The following is a 13,103-nucleotide window of genomic DNA, read 5'->3' on the forward strand; positions in this document are numbered from 1 at the left end:
TAGCCTGGTAATAATTATTTTCTTGCAAGTCCCTGTTAGAAATCAGTCAGTCATTTTTCTAACCCGCTTAATCAGAATCACAGGGGTTTGCTGGAGCTAGCATAGAGCGCAAGGTAGGAACAAACACTGGACAGGGCGCCAGTTCGTCACAGGCCTGTTAGAAGTGAGCAGTTATAATGCAATACATAATTTAAAGTAAGGGGAAATGAGTACAAATATATTAATGCACAAACTTTAAATCTTATTATAACCCGTTAACATGTGGAGGACTCTGAATAATCACCCATTTGCTGAATCCAGTTAGTATAATTTTATGTTCAGAAGAAAGCACTTACTGGTCCAACACTGCGTGTCTCACACTTACATTTGAAAAATTGTGAGTCACTAATAAGCCTAAGAGGTACATCAATCATTTATGGTTGGAAAGAGTAACACATGGAGGAAAGCCCACGCACACAGCAGGCGGAAATGTGCAAACAGCAAAAAGAAAGTGAACACAATGGGATTAGATCTCCTATAAATCTGTTACAGTATATAAGGCTTTTCACATGCATCTGTCTATGGTTAATGGTAAATTATAAATACAAGATGGGAGACATTGTCTTACAGGAAGCAACAACTGAAAAGAAACAATTAAAGAGGCAAATAAAATGTTAGGTTATATCCCAAAAATGTTGAATATAAATTGAGGGACATTATGTTTAGAGTATATAATGCACTATTGAGACCACATCTGGAGTAATTGTGCTCAATTCTGGTCACCACATTGCAAAAAATACATATCAGCAATTAAAGCTTTGCAGATGAGCGCAACCAGGTGCATTTGAGGACTTAAGGACATGTCCTACTCTGACAGATTCAGAGAATTAAACCTGTTTAGACATGAGCAGTGGAGACCGTGTGGGAACCTAGTCCAGGTATTTAAAATCCTCAAAGGCACTGATATAGTAGATCTAGTAGAATTCTTTCAATTTAAGGGTGAATCACATACTCAAAGACAATAGAGGCACAAAGCTTGAGTTCTACACAAGAGTCCGCAATTATTAGTTGCTCACAGGAACATAAGAAATCTGATAAGCAAGAGGAGACCATTCAATCCATCAGGCTCGTTTGTTTAGCTAATGGTTAAGCATCCCAATATCTCATCCAGATACATCTTAAAGGTTATCAAGGTTTCTGCTTCAATGACATATCTTGGTAGTTTGTTCCAGGGTTCCACAATGATATGAATAAAGAAGTGCTTCTTCATTTCAGTTTTATATGCACTTCCCCTTAATTTCCACTGGTGTCCTCGAGTACTTAATTTACCTCTCTTACTCCCACAAGTGAGCCTTTGTCTCAGCTAATCTCACAGCACTACGCTTAGTGGCACTGCCGATTGAGGTGGCTATGAACACCCTTCTGGAGTAACCTCCAGTGTGACGCTAAAGTCTCAAGGAGAGCAAGCCATAACACCCTCACTCGGGGGTTGTATTTGGGGGTGACGTGGTGGGATTCGTGTTGCAGGATTCTTCTGTGGATTAGTGGCAGCAGGGAGTTGTGGCAAGGTGATGAAGTACCCACCTAACTAACCCGTACAGTTGATGCTTAAGCTATTGATAGCATTAGGTGGGTCACTAACATCTTGTATCACCAAGATCACTGTCTTCTTCTACACTCCTGGTTTTTACCAGTCTTTTCAAAAGACTTTTTAATTGCCACATTTAAATCTTGCTTCTTTTCCTTGACTTTTCACCTCTCCAGTTCATGATAGTCATTTGTTCCTAAATCTGCTTGCACTTGCCATTTTTTTTAGTTACACTTCATTCCACAATAACATTTAGCTTGCAACTAAAGACATACATTGTGCAGGGCAGGTGTGTCTCCAGTTTTAAATAATGCTTCCCCCGTCCCGTTAATGTTTGATTTCATTGTGAGTAAAAGTTAAGAGTTTTGTATGTCAAGTTATTAAAATACTTAAACACGGATGCATTTATATTTTTATGCATGTGTGAAGAGGGATTGTGAATTTGGTTTGTTGGTCAGGATGGGTCCTCTTGTCAACCAGATCGAGCAAGCCCCGAGACATTTGTAGCTCTTGAAGGGTCAACCTGTAAGGCAGATTGTGGAGTGCTTAAGTTCAAAGTTTTCACTGGAACCACGTGCTGCCACATAACAGGCTGGGTGGGTAAAGAAACCTGGAGAGTCCTTTTAAAAGTGCAACATGATGACACTTCTGAGTTGGAGCCATATGCTTCCTGTGATCAGCCAGGAGGTGCTCGTCTTGCCAGCTCCTTGTGTTTTCGCCTTTCTCTGCTTTATGTCAAGTTTCACCAACATAGGCTGAGTCAACTAACAGCAAGTGTCCTATTGGAACATTGCATGGCACCCCATCCATTATTTTTGCTGAGAACATAAACACAGATTACTTCCCCTGGCTGTGCTCTTCCTTGGCCACTGAGAAGGTGATTAACATTACCACCGTCAGCCAGTGTTCATTGTCCTCACACATTTGGTGCTGCAATGCTCTGTCCCTGCCCCAAGCTGCTCGTCACTCAAAGTAAGAGTTTTCACTAAATGTAGATCAGTCTATAAATACTGCGTTAAACACAAAAAGAGGAAAGGCAATGACAATGCTTATATTTGTAATAGAAGAAAAACTGAAAAGATTTTCAGACTATATTAAAATTTAGAGTTACTGAAAAAAATGACTCCACTGTTTAGTTCATTTGTATGATCTTAGGGGTTTTTTTTTATAAAAGGCTATTGAAGCAAGTAACATTTTCAAATGTCAGAAAACTTTCTCAACTCTCACACACTGTTCAAATAATTCTTAATAAAAGTACGTACAAAAAGGTCAGGCTGGTTTGTCACTTCTCCTATCTTCGCCTCACAGAAATGTTACAGTCTAGGACTCAGAAAGAGGTTCTTTCTGGTTTTAACATCTATTGTGGAAACAAGAGGCTAGGAGCACTTACTGTGTGTCTCTCTTCCTTTAATTGAGAACAATAAAAAGTGAAAGATGACAAAAGTAAAAAAAGGAAGTGACTATCATTTCATAGGCAACAGCAAAGTTCCTTCTAAGAACTTTCGGTTTTTGGTTCAGTTTCTTCACAACCTGAAAAAAATCAGATTTTTGCATGGCTGACTATTTACTGTGCACAAGTACTAACAATTTATAAATTATGCAAAAATATCTTGCATTGTTGGTAACATCCAGTGCCCTTGTTCACAATCCTGGACATATTCATTGTCCACATAGAGTTTACATGTTCTTCCCACGATCACATTCATTTTTTCTTCTTTATCTCCAAAATGTAATTGTTAAGTTGATTGGTGATTCCAAAATGGCCTTGTTTGAGTGTGTTCATTCTGGTGATTTTAAATATACTACATTTGTGAAAGTGTGCAGTTATCAGGACCTACAAATGGAGCTTTACTATTGATACAACTATTTATTTTCTAAACTCTTGTCACCTTAGGGTGGATTTGATTAAATAAGGGCTACACCGTGGATAGTACATTTATTTATATGGCAGATGCCTTTATCCAAAATTTGAGATACATAGATTGGTTTTATCGGAGCACAAGCAGGTGATTTTTACTTGTTCATGGTCACACAGTGCCAGGAGTGGCATTTGAACACACAACCTCAGAGCATTAAGTCTAAAGCTGTAACCACTATGTCAGACTGGATAGCACAGCTCTAATGCTTTGGGTTCAAATCCTGGGCCAGTCAATGTTTAGATCTGGCTTCTTTATTTTTCTTTTTTTTTATCTGAATTATGCACGTTAGATTATTTGGAGGCAATAAATCCGTGTGGCATGAGTCAGTATGTCCTATGATGAATGGCACCAAGTCCAGTTTTGGTAATGGCATTGCCTTGCATCCAGTGCTGCTGCTGCTGCTGCTGCAATAGGCTCCTGCCCCTCTGTATTCTACCACTGGACAAAGTGTGTTCAGTAAATTGAGGGACTGAATAGAAGATATTTTCTATAGATGGAGTTTAAATATAGCCATGAATCATTTCATTTTTTACTGTTATTTTTTAGACATCATCATATTACCATTTCATTTAACATTTTTCTATAGGCACCATCAACTGTATGTTTTATTCTTTTTATGGTTGCCATCATATTTCTGACAGTAACAACACCCATTGCTATCAACAGCAATACAAAATGTAACATCATTGTCTCACCCTATCTGGTATCTGTACTTAGAATAAAAATGAGGGAAGGATCTTGTGATTGTCTACTATAAGAGGACAAACAAAAACAGGACTAATTTGAGTTTTGTGCAATTCTGATTTTCAATAGCATTTTGAGTTTGAATTTAGTTATCTCACATAGTCTCCCTGTGTCTGCATGGGTTTCCTCCAGTTTACTATCACTGTCCAAAGACAAGCAGGTTAGGTGGATAGCATCACTGAACTGTGTGTGTGAGTGTGTGTGAGTGTTCACACTGTGATAGGCTGGCTCCTTATTCTGCCTTGTACCTTATGCTTGCTGGGACAGGTCCCATACCCCGATTAAGTGGATTTAGAAAATGGTATGGGATGATATGGTACTTAGTTATTAGTTTGATCTTGGTTGCAAAGTTTTCTGAATCTCTGTGTAACGCTTAAGTCTGGTTATTAAAAACTCTTCTGATCTATATACTGTATGTGTCCGTGACAAACCACTAAGACTAGACACTAGATCTTGGTCTTATAAGAAAGCTTATGATGTGATGCATGTGGCTAGCAGCAACCTCTGCAAAGTTATTGGGGTTTGTGTCTTTCTTATAACAAACTGCATAGGAAAACTGATGAAGAAGGAGACAAGGAAGAGAAAAAAAAAAAAAGAAGAGCAACATCTGCTGAGTGTGAAGCACATTGCAGGAGCTGACTACATGAAAGGATAAAGAAAAAATGACAGCCTCAGCATCTGCTATGTGCTGGTAGTTGTGAACTGCTGGGGTTGGAACCTTAATTTTTGAATTTTTCAAGGCCTATCTATGTTTCCTAGTTGTGTCATAAAAACTAGAAAATTTCTCCAATATGATTATGTAACTTCTCAGTCTGTTTGGAGAAATCTTTATGGTAAACAATCTCTACAAATGAGCGCTGCTCTTATGCAGTGATTAAATTGATACGTTCATAAGTGTTTTTTCAACTTGGAATTGGTCCTTTCTTTAGTTTTAACAGCCACTTTGAATATTTGGTCTGTCCTGTACACAAATACAAAATCCCCAAAAGCCTTGACTAAGTGAATCCAACAGATTTTTCAACAGGTTATGAAACACAAACTCGGGAAGGAGAAACTTCCATACAGAGTCACTACACAGACAGACAATATGATCCAAACTGGGGGATAGGGTTAAGGCTTAAGGTCTGTCAGTGAATGACTAAAAAGGGAATTTTTGATAGTAAATAAGATTGGTGTCAAACATCAGGGTCTGTTACTGCTTGTACTGCTTGTGGTAGACTGATTTCTAGTATATACAGTACGTTGATGAATATTTTGTATGTCTTTATTTGTAAGATACACAAAGCAAATGTAATGTTAGACAGCGCCACTCTGCGCTATTTTCCAGAAACACAGTATTTGCTTTCATCTTTATGCAGACGACTGTCAGGTTTATTTCCCTCTGAAGCACCCTGGTCCATGTTCTGTCCAGCCCCTGCTTGATTGCCTTATTGACATCAGGAGTTGAATGGCATTAAATTTTCTAAATTTTAATGAAAACAAAACAGAACTCATGCTATTTATACCCAATGGTACCAGCGGGACCCCCCTGCATCAACCTTTCCATTGTGGCTCAACTTGAGAAATTCATGATCACAAATTTAGGTGTGAAAATGGATTCCACTTTAAAACTTGATAGCCACGTGAACGCAGTGGTAAAATCTTGCTTTTTCCAGTTGAGACGGCTGTCAAAAATCAAACCTGTTTTGTCTAAGCGCAACCTTGAAACAGTGATCCAAGCTTTTATAACCTCTCATCTAGATTACTGCAATGTGCTTCTTTTTGAAATTAGCCAGGCCTCCATTGCTTGCCTACAGCTGGTGCAAAATGCCGCTACTCGATTTTTAACTGGCACAAGAAAGCATGAGCACGTTACCCCAATTTTGGCTTCCCTTCACTGGCTTCCGGTTCATTTTCAAATCCATTTTAAAATCCTTGTATTTGTTTTTAAATGGTCGTGCCCCATTTTATTTGTCGGAACTGCTGCACCATTATGTACCATCTCACTCTCTCAGGTCAGCAGACCAGATGCTTTTACGTGTTCCTAAGGTTCCTAAACTACGAGGTGATCGGGCTTTTTCAGTTGCAGCTCCAAAACACTGGAATGATTTGCCGTTGTACGTTAGGCAGGCTCCTTCACTTGCTGTCTTTAAATCTTATTTAAAAATGCACTTTTACTCCCTGGCCTTTAACCCAGTATGATATGTTGACTGTCTGTGTACTTTTTATTATGAATCTCTTCAGCTCTTATGTGTTTCTGTTTCTTTTACCCTTTGGTTATTGTTTGTCTGATAGGTTGGGTTTTTATTGTACAGCGCTTTGGTCAGCCTTGATGTTGTTTTTAAAGTGCTTGATAAATAAATAAATAAAATAAAATAGTGTTTCAGGAGGTATGTTTTACTTCATTGATTATAGTAGGAGCGCTTTGATGCTTAATTGACTAACACCCCCAGTCTTTAGGACTGACTCAGGGTGAGGAATTTATGCTGAATGGGATGGAGAATGGTGGCACAGTGGGTAGCGCTGCTCCCTCGCAGTTAGGAGACCTGGGTTCGCTTCCCGGGTCCTCTTTGCGTGGAGTTTGCATGTTCTCCCCGTGTCTGTGTGGGTCTCCTCCAGGTATTTTGGTTTCCTCCCACAGTCCAAAGACATGCAGGTTAGGTGCATTGCCGATTCTAAATTGTCCCTAGTGTGTGCTTGGTGTGTGTGTGTGTGTGTGTGTGTGCGCGCCCTGCCTGGGGTTTGTTTCCTGCCTTGTGCCCTGTGTTGGCTGGGATTGGCTCCAGCAGACTCCCGTGACCCTGTAGTTAGGATATAGCGGGTTGGATAATGAATGGATGGGATGGAGCATCAGACCAGCTTGGCAGGGGTGACTGTGTTTGGACTTGTATGGGCCTACAAGCCATCTAATGCAGGAAGGCCATAAACTGACTAAACAAAGCAAATGGGGGATGAGTTGTACATGAGTGCTTTCATTGGTACCTGGTCAGGAAGGGACTGGGAAATTGATTCTATTGTTCTAAAGTATGGCTGTTTATGATTGGTTTGGAAGTGGAGGCCATTCATTACTACAACACCCCATTGGTTTGTGCTCTGTGTTAAGAAACGAATAAAGTTGGTCACCTTGCCTTTACCCCTCTCCCTCACCATCTGGCCATCAACAGAAAACCACGATGAAGACAACTTTGCCTTGGCAGCCATACTGAGACGGGCATGTGGCATGTTTCAGGACTCCATTCAAAGGCCATGTGGTAGTGACTGAAGAATAAATTGAGAGCTGCCTATGGACACAAGGTGCACTGCTATGTAGGCTGTAAGAGTATGGTTTGCCAATATTCACATAGTATTCAACTTCCTTAATATTTCTGGGCATTTTTATCAATAATACATAACTAAATGTGTAACTTAACTCCTGCCTGTTTCGTTACTCTGTCTAATTGCTTGAGGATACAGATGTAGAAGTGAAGGTTAGGAGGGACTGGGAGTGCTAAAGTACCACATTGCAGAGTGGTAAGTGTGTAAGATTTTAGACATTTTATGAAGGTCTACACAATAAAGTATAAAAGGGGAAAAATAGGTTCACCATAAGACCTTACATGATAAGACACTACTGAACCTAATTAAACAGAGTAAAATGTGTATTTGGACAAGAACTGGTCATGCTACCCACTGACTGAATATTTATAGAGCAGTAACACATATTGACATCTGCATTCATGGATTCCTTCTTCCAGCAGCTCAGCATATGTCTGATGGCAGTCAGCACTTTAATACCATGATCTCTTCTTCTAACACAGGTGGGGTTACTAAAAACACATATTATTTAGCTCTTCTAGAATGACTAGTATACACGTCAATGAGGTAAACCATTGCCTCCATAGTGAGTGCATAAATAAACGTGAATTTCAGCTTTTTTAGCACCTTCTGCCCACAAAACTTGCACAATATTTTCATTCTTTTCTATGGTACAGATTGACAGAAGCAGTCATGTTGATGACTCAGGTCAAGTACAAAACCATCAGACTACATTGCAATGTCTCAGAAAGCAACCTCACAAACATTACTTGGAAAGTGTGGAAGGTTTTTGTGAAACCATCATATACTAGGGGTGATCAAAATGTTTTGAGCTTAAACGTCAAACACATTCTACTGTGCTGTACTGATGTGTTAGTCAAGGATGAACTTCATCCATCCATCCATCCATTTTCTAACCAGCTGAATCCGAATACAGGGGCACGGGGGTCCGCTGGAGCCAATCCCAGCCAACACAGGGCACAAGGAAGGAACCAATCCTGGGCAGGGTGCCAACCCACCGCAGGACACACACAAACACCAAGCACACACTAGGGACAATTTAGAATCGCCAATCCACCTAACCTGCATGTGTTTGGATTGTGGGAGGAAACCGGAGCGCCCGGAGGAAACCCACGCAGACACGGGAGAACATGCAAACTTCACGCAGGGAGGACCGGGAAGAGAACCCGGGTCTCCTAACTGCGAGGCAGCAGCGCTACCACTGCGCCACCGTGCCGCCCAAGGATGAACTTCTGTATAGTAAAATATGCAGACTGCAAGTGCAACAGGTGTCTACAATTCTAATTTTAGTGATATATAGCAAATTGTGACAATATTCATTATGTTGTATGTTTTAATGGTGTATTTCCTTAATCTGTTACCCATGTTATGTTACATTACCAGTGTAGGCCTCTCCCGGTGTTCATTATGTATAACTGTGAGTGGAAGAATTGTAAGGATAGAGCTTGAGCATTCATATTTTATGTTTTTCCACTTCAGCTTGTTAATAATAAACATTAACAGATAAAGGAGATCAGTGTTGTTGCTTTACTCCTTCATGGTGGCACATTGAAAATTATAATGCAGAAGCTTCATAGTTTAACTGGATTCAAAGCCAGTGCGCACAATACAGCGTATCCAGCGAACACCGGTTACGCAGGTTTCTTGAAATTTGTGGTTTAAAATGCTTGCTGCATATTTCAGAGCCTAGTCAACATCCATCCATTGTCTAACCCGCTGAATCCGAATACAGGGTCACGGGGGTCCGCTGGAGCCAATCCCAGCCAACACAGGGCACAAGGCAGGAACCAATCCTGGGCAGGGTGCCAACCCACCGCAGGACACACACAAACACCAAGCACACACTAGGGACAATTTAGAATCGCCAATCCACCTAACCTGCATGTGTTTGGATTGTGGGAGGAAACCGGAGCGCCCGGAGGAAACCCACGCAGACACGGGGAGAACATGCAAACTTCACGCAGGGAGGACCCGGGAAGAGAACCCGGGTCTCCTAACTGCGAGGCAGCAGCGCTACCACTGCGCCACCGTGCCGCCCCTAGTCAACATGAATGCAGAAAATTTCAAAATCAGTTATTTATTGATGGTATTATTGAATTTCTAATACTAGAGAACAGAACGTCTTCAGTGAATTATTCTCGCCTAGTCTATATATACTAGGATAAGACCTCTTTATATCCCATAATGAAGAAGCACATAGTATTCTGCCATGAAAGACTGCCTCTCAAATGACTGCCTTCAGAATTAAATTTGTGTGAGGCAGTCAGAAATGGATTTGAAACAACCATGTAAGGCTTGTTCACTAGTAGTAAGCAGGTCTACTTTACCGATATCAGCTGGCGGGAAACAAAGGAAACAAATATTAACTTTCTGTTGTTTATTGTTAAAATACACAAGAAATCTGTAACGAAATACAGATATCAACTTTTAAAAAATCTTCTTATTTACAAATAGCCGTACATGTTTTCAATAGAAGTTGAAGGATGGGGGTTGCATTGTGTTCATTAGGTGCCTAGATTGGCATTGGTGGACTTACGAACAAAGTTCGTTATGTAGGGGACTTGCTGTATATCTATCAATTGGAAGAGATGACAAACAAAAATATTCTCTAGATTTATGGAACTATCAACTATACCTAGTAATGAGAGAAACGATTCAAGTGAAACTAAATTAGCACCAAACTTGACGCTTCAATTTGGAAAAAAATTTTGTGAAATGAAAGTGTTTTGCTTTCAGTGAAATTCGTGCCAATGACACAAGAAGAAGGCCATTCAGACAGACAGACACTTTAGTAATCCCCAAGGGGAAATTCACATACTCCAGCAGCAGCATACTGATAAAAACAATATTAATTAAAGAGTGATAAAAATGCAGTGCAAGTTAAAAAATGCAAGGTGGAGAGAGCAAGGTAGGTATAACAGACAATAATAACTTTGTATAATGTTAACGTTTACTCCCCTGGGTGGAGTTGAAGAGTCGCATAGTGTGGGGGAGGAACGATCTCCTCAGTCTGTCAGTGGAGCAGGACGGTGACAGCAGTCTGTCGCTGAAGCTGCTCCACTGTCTGGAGATGACACTGTTGCTGTCTGGGATCGTTTAATTCCATACGCATCTGCCTGTCATTTAGTATTAAATAAAGATCTCCAGTTAGGAAAAATGAGCCTACTTGTTTCCTGTCATTTTAGACTTTAGTTGAGCCATCAGCCGAGTTTTTTTGTAGATTTGTAGATAGAAAAGAAACTCAAAACTCAACATCACATGGAGCCTGCATACCATCAGAGGGAGGCATTTTCATACAAGAGTATTTTTACTTTCCAAAATAATAAAAAAATGAGTAAATTATGAACTGTAAAAGATACATTCATAGTGTCTAATTTATACACTGCCTTTAAAAATCAAACTAATGTGGTGCTGACGTGTCACCCATTGTATGGCTACACTCCCTAATTGGGGACCCTGAGGTAGTTCATCATGTGGTGGGTGTGGCACTGTGCAGTGTCGGTGCATGCATTTTAAAATTTGTAACATATATTTTAATTTTAATCAGTTTGCACCATTTTGGCATGCTGTAAACTTTTCAGCATCAAAACAGATGCATGTGCATTTCAAAGTGACTTGTCAGTGATTGATATTGCCATTCATTTTCCTGATTTTTCACATATTATATCGTGTATATCTTGATTGTCACTTATTAAATTGTGTTCATTTCTATAAAATTAGTCAGTCGCAGGCACAATGTCTGTTACATATCTTTAAAGCTTGAAATGCACATATTTAGTTAGAATGTGCAGAAGCCTTTCGGTTTGCAGGACTGCTGAAATATTTAGTGACGCATGGGCAGAAAAGTGAATCAACCGAATTTTTTTTAATTTAAAATCTCAATAGCAAAACTCAACACAAATATTTATTTGGGTCACAAAGAAACTAGGAAGAATGTACACATTTGTATTGTTTTTAATGTCTCTTTTGTATGTTTAAATGATGGTGGGATTATTGTAATATAAATCCTGCATGTTTTGTATGTTAAATGGTTAAGTGTATCGAGTCATATCTACAAAGATATATATTGGGGGCACTGAGAGGAATGGCAAAAATCTGCCTTGTCTCAAATGTCATTATTTAACATGTCAGCCTTATGCAGTTAGTCACATTTTTATAAAATACACAGTGCTCCTCTGCAGTAATGTGAACGAAATGCATAAATAAAACTATTTTGCAGCAGCAGGAAAGTACAACACTAAACACAATACTGTGAGTGAGGCTTTTTAGAGCAACTAGACATTAAGCTCGTTACAATAACGGGTGCTAGAACAGTAGTGCATAAACATTAGTAGGACAGTCTGTATTAAATGGCAAGGGACCTTGACCTCATTCTGTTTCTTGTCTTAATTTTTTTTGTCAAAAATATTTTTGCAAGAAGCCTAAAGTAAAATAATAATAAAAATAAAATAGAAACGTATGACAATACAGTAAGTATAATTAATATTGCCTTAGTGTAAACATTTGTAACAATCTGTAATACACAATATTTGAAGAAGATATTTAGGAAAAATTTTCTATTTTTTTACCTCATGAAATTTTTCTAGAAAATTTCATTATAGACAACATTTCTTGTAAATATTCTGTCCAAGTTTGGCAAGAGTTTGCCTTGTTCAGGACCATCTACAACGTTGACAACAACATCTGGAAAACTTCTGACTCTTGATAATGCAACATATAACTGACCGTGGCTGAATGCTGGTTCTGTCAAGTAAATGCCAACTTTTTGTAAGGTTTGCTGTTCTGAGTCTCTCTCTTTTAGCGTTTTCTGATGCTCATTTTCTTTTTCTCAATTGACCTATTTGCTCGTATTTTTCTTTGTCTTTCAGCCTTTCTTTTGTTGATGTTTACTTGTTGAGCTGACCGTTCTTCCAGGAGATGTTACTTATATAGGATTTGATTGTCTGTGTCTTTTGTCCTACTTGACGTGTCCTTTTTTTTTTTTGGGTGGCATGTTGTTAGTAGATATGTCCGTAATATTTTCTCTCGCAGTAATACTGGTTTGTATTTCCGTAAAATGCCTATACTTTTCTCTGACAGTAATACTGGCTTTGATGTCCGTAATATGACTTTCATTTTCTGTCACAACAGTGGGCAATCAGCAGAGTGTCCCCGACAACTGATGTAATGTGTGGCGTGCAGTTGATAATCGTGACTGTGTCGTCTCCCCAGCAAGTATTTTAATCTGTGCTGGCGTGTAGCTGATTTTATGTGCGCGGCTGTGACTACCTAATCAGCACTCTCCCAGCAATGATGTCTTTTATTTGCTTATCATGTGCTGCCGCGGTTTGGCCATTCACTGTGTGCCCAGCTTCCAGTGTGTGTGCGACCAAGGTGTCGTGCGATATGTGTTGTGGACCCGCACATGCGCACTTCACCAGAGGACACACACACACGGACACCTGATCGCACACAAGGCTTTTATTAAAGAGGATATTACTTATTTTCCACACTTAAAATTCCTAAAAAAAACTCATTTTAGTGAGTTTCACAATTGCAATATCATCTACAAAAAGAGTTTTAACATAACATTCACAAAA

The 13,103-nt window shown here is 39.4% G+C and overlaps 2 protein-coding genes across 2 annotated transcripts in view; one reads left to right on the forward strand and one right to left on the reverse strand.

Annotated features, from left to right (window-relative positions):
* The window catches only part of tg (thyroglobulin), a 337,489-nt gene that overhangs the window by 149,550 nt on the left and 174,836 nt on the right, over window positions 1–13,103 (reverse strand). The window lies entirely within an intron of this gene.
* The window catches only part of sla1a (Src like adaptor 1a), a 45,739-nt gene that overhangs the window by 18,337 nt on the left and 14,299 nt on the right, over window positions 1–13,103 (forward strand). The window lies entirely within an intron of this gene.

The sequence above is a fragment of the Polypterus senegalus genome, chromosome 15, assembly GCF_016835505.1.
Source record: "Polypterus senegalus isolate Bchr_013 chromosome 15, ASM1683550v1, whole genome shotgun sequence".
NCBI classification, from domain to species: Eukaryota; Metazoa; Chordata; class Cladistia; order Polypteriformes; family Polypteridae; genus Polypterus; species Polypterus senegalus.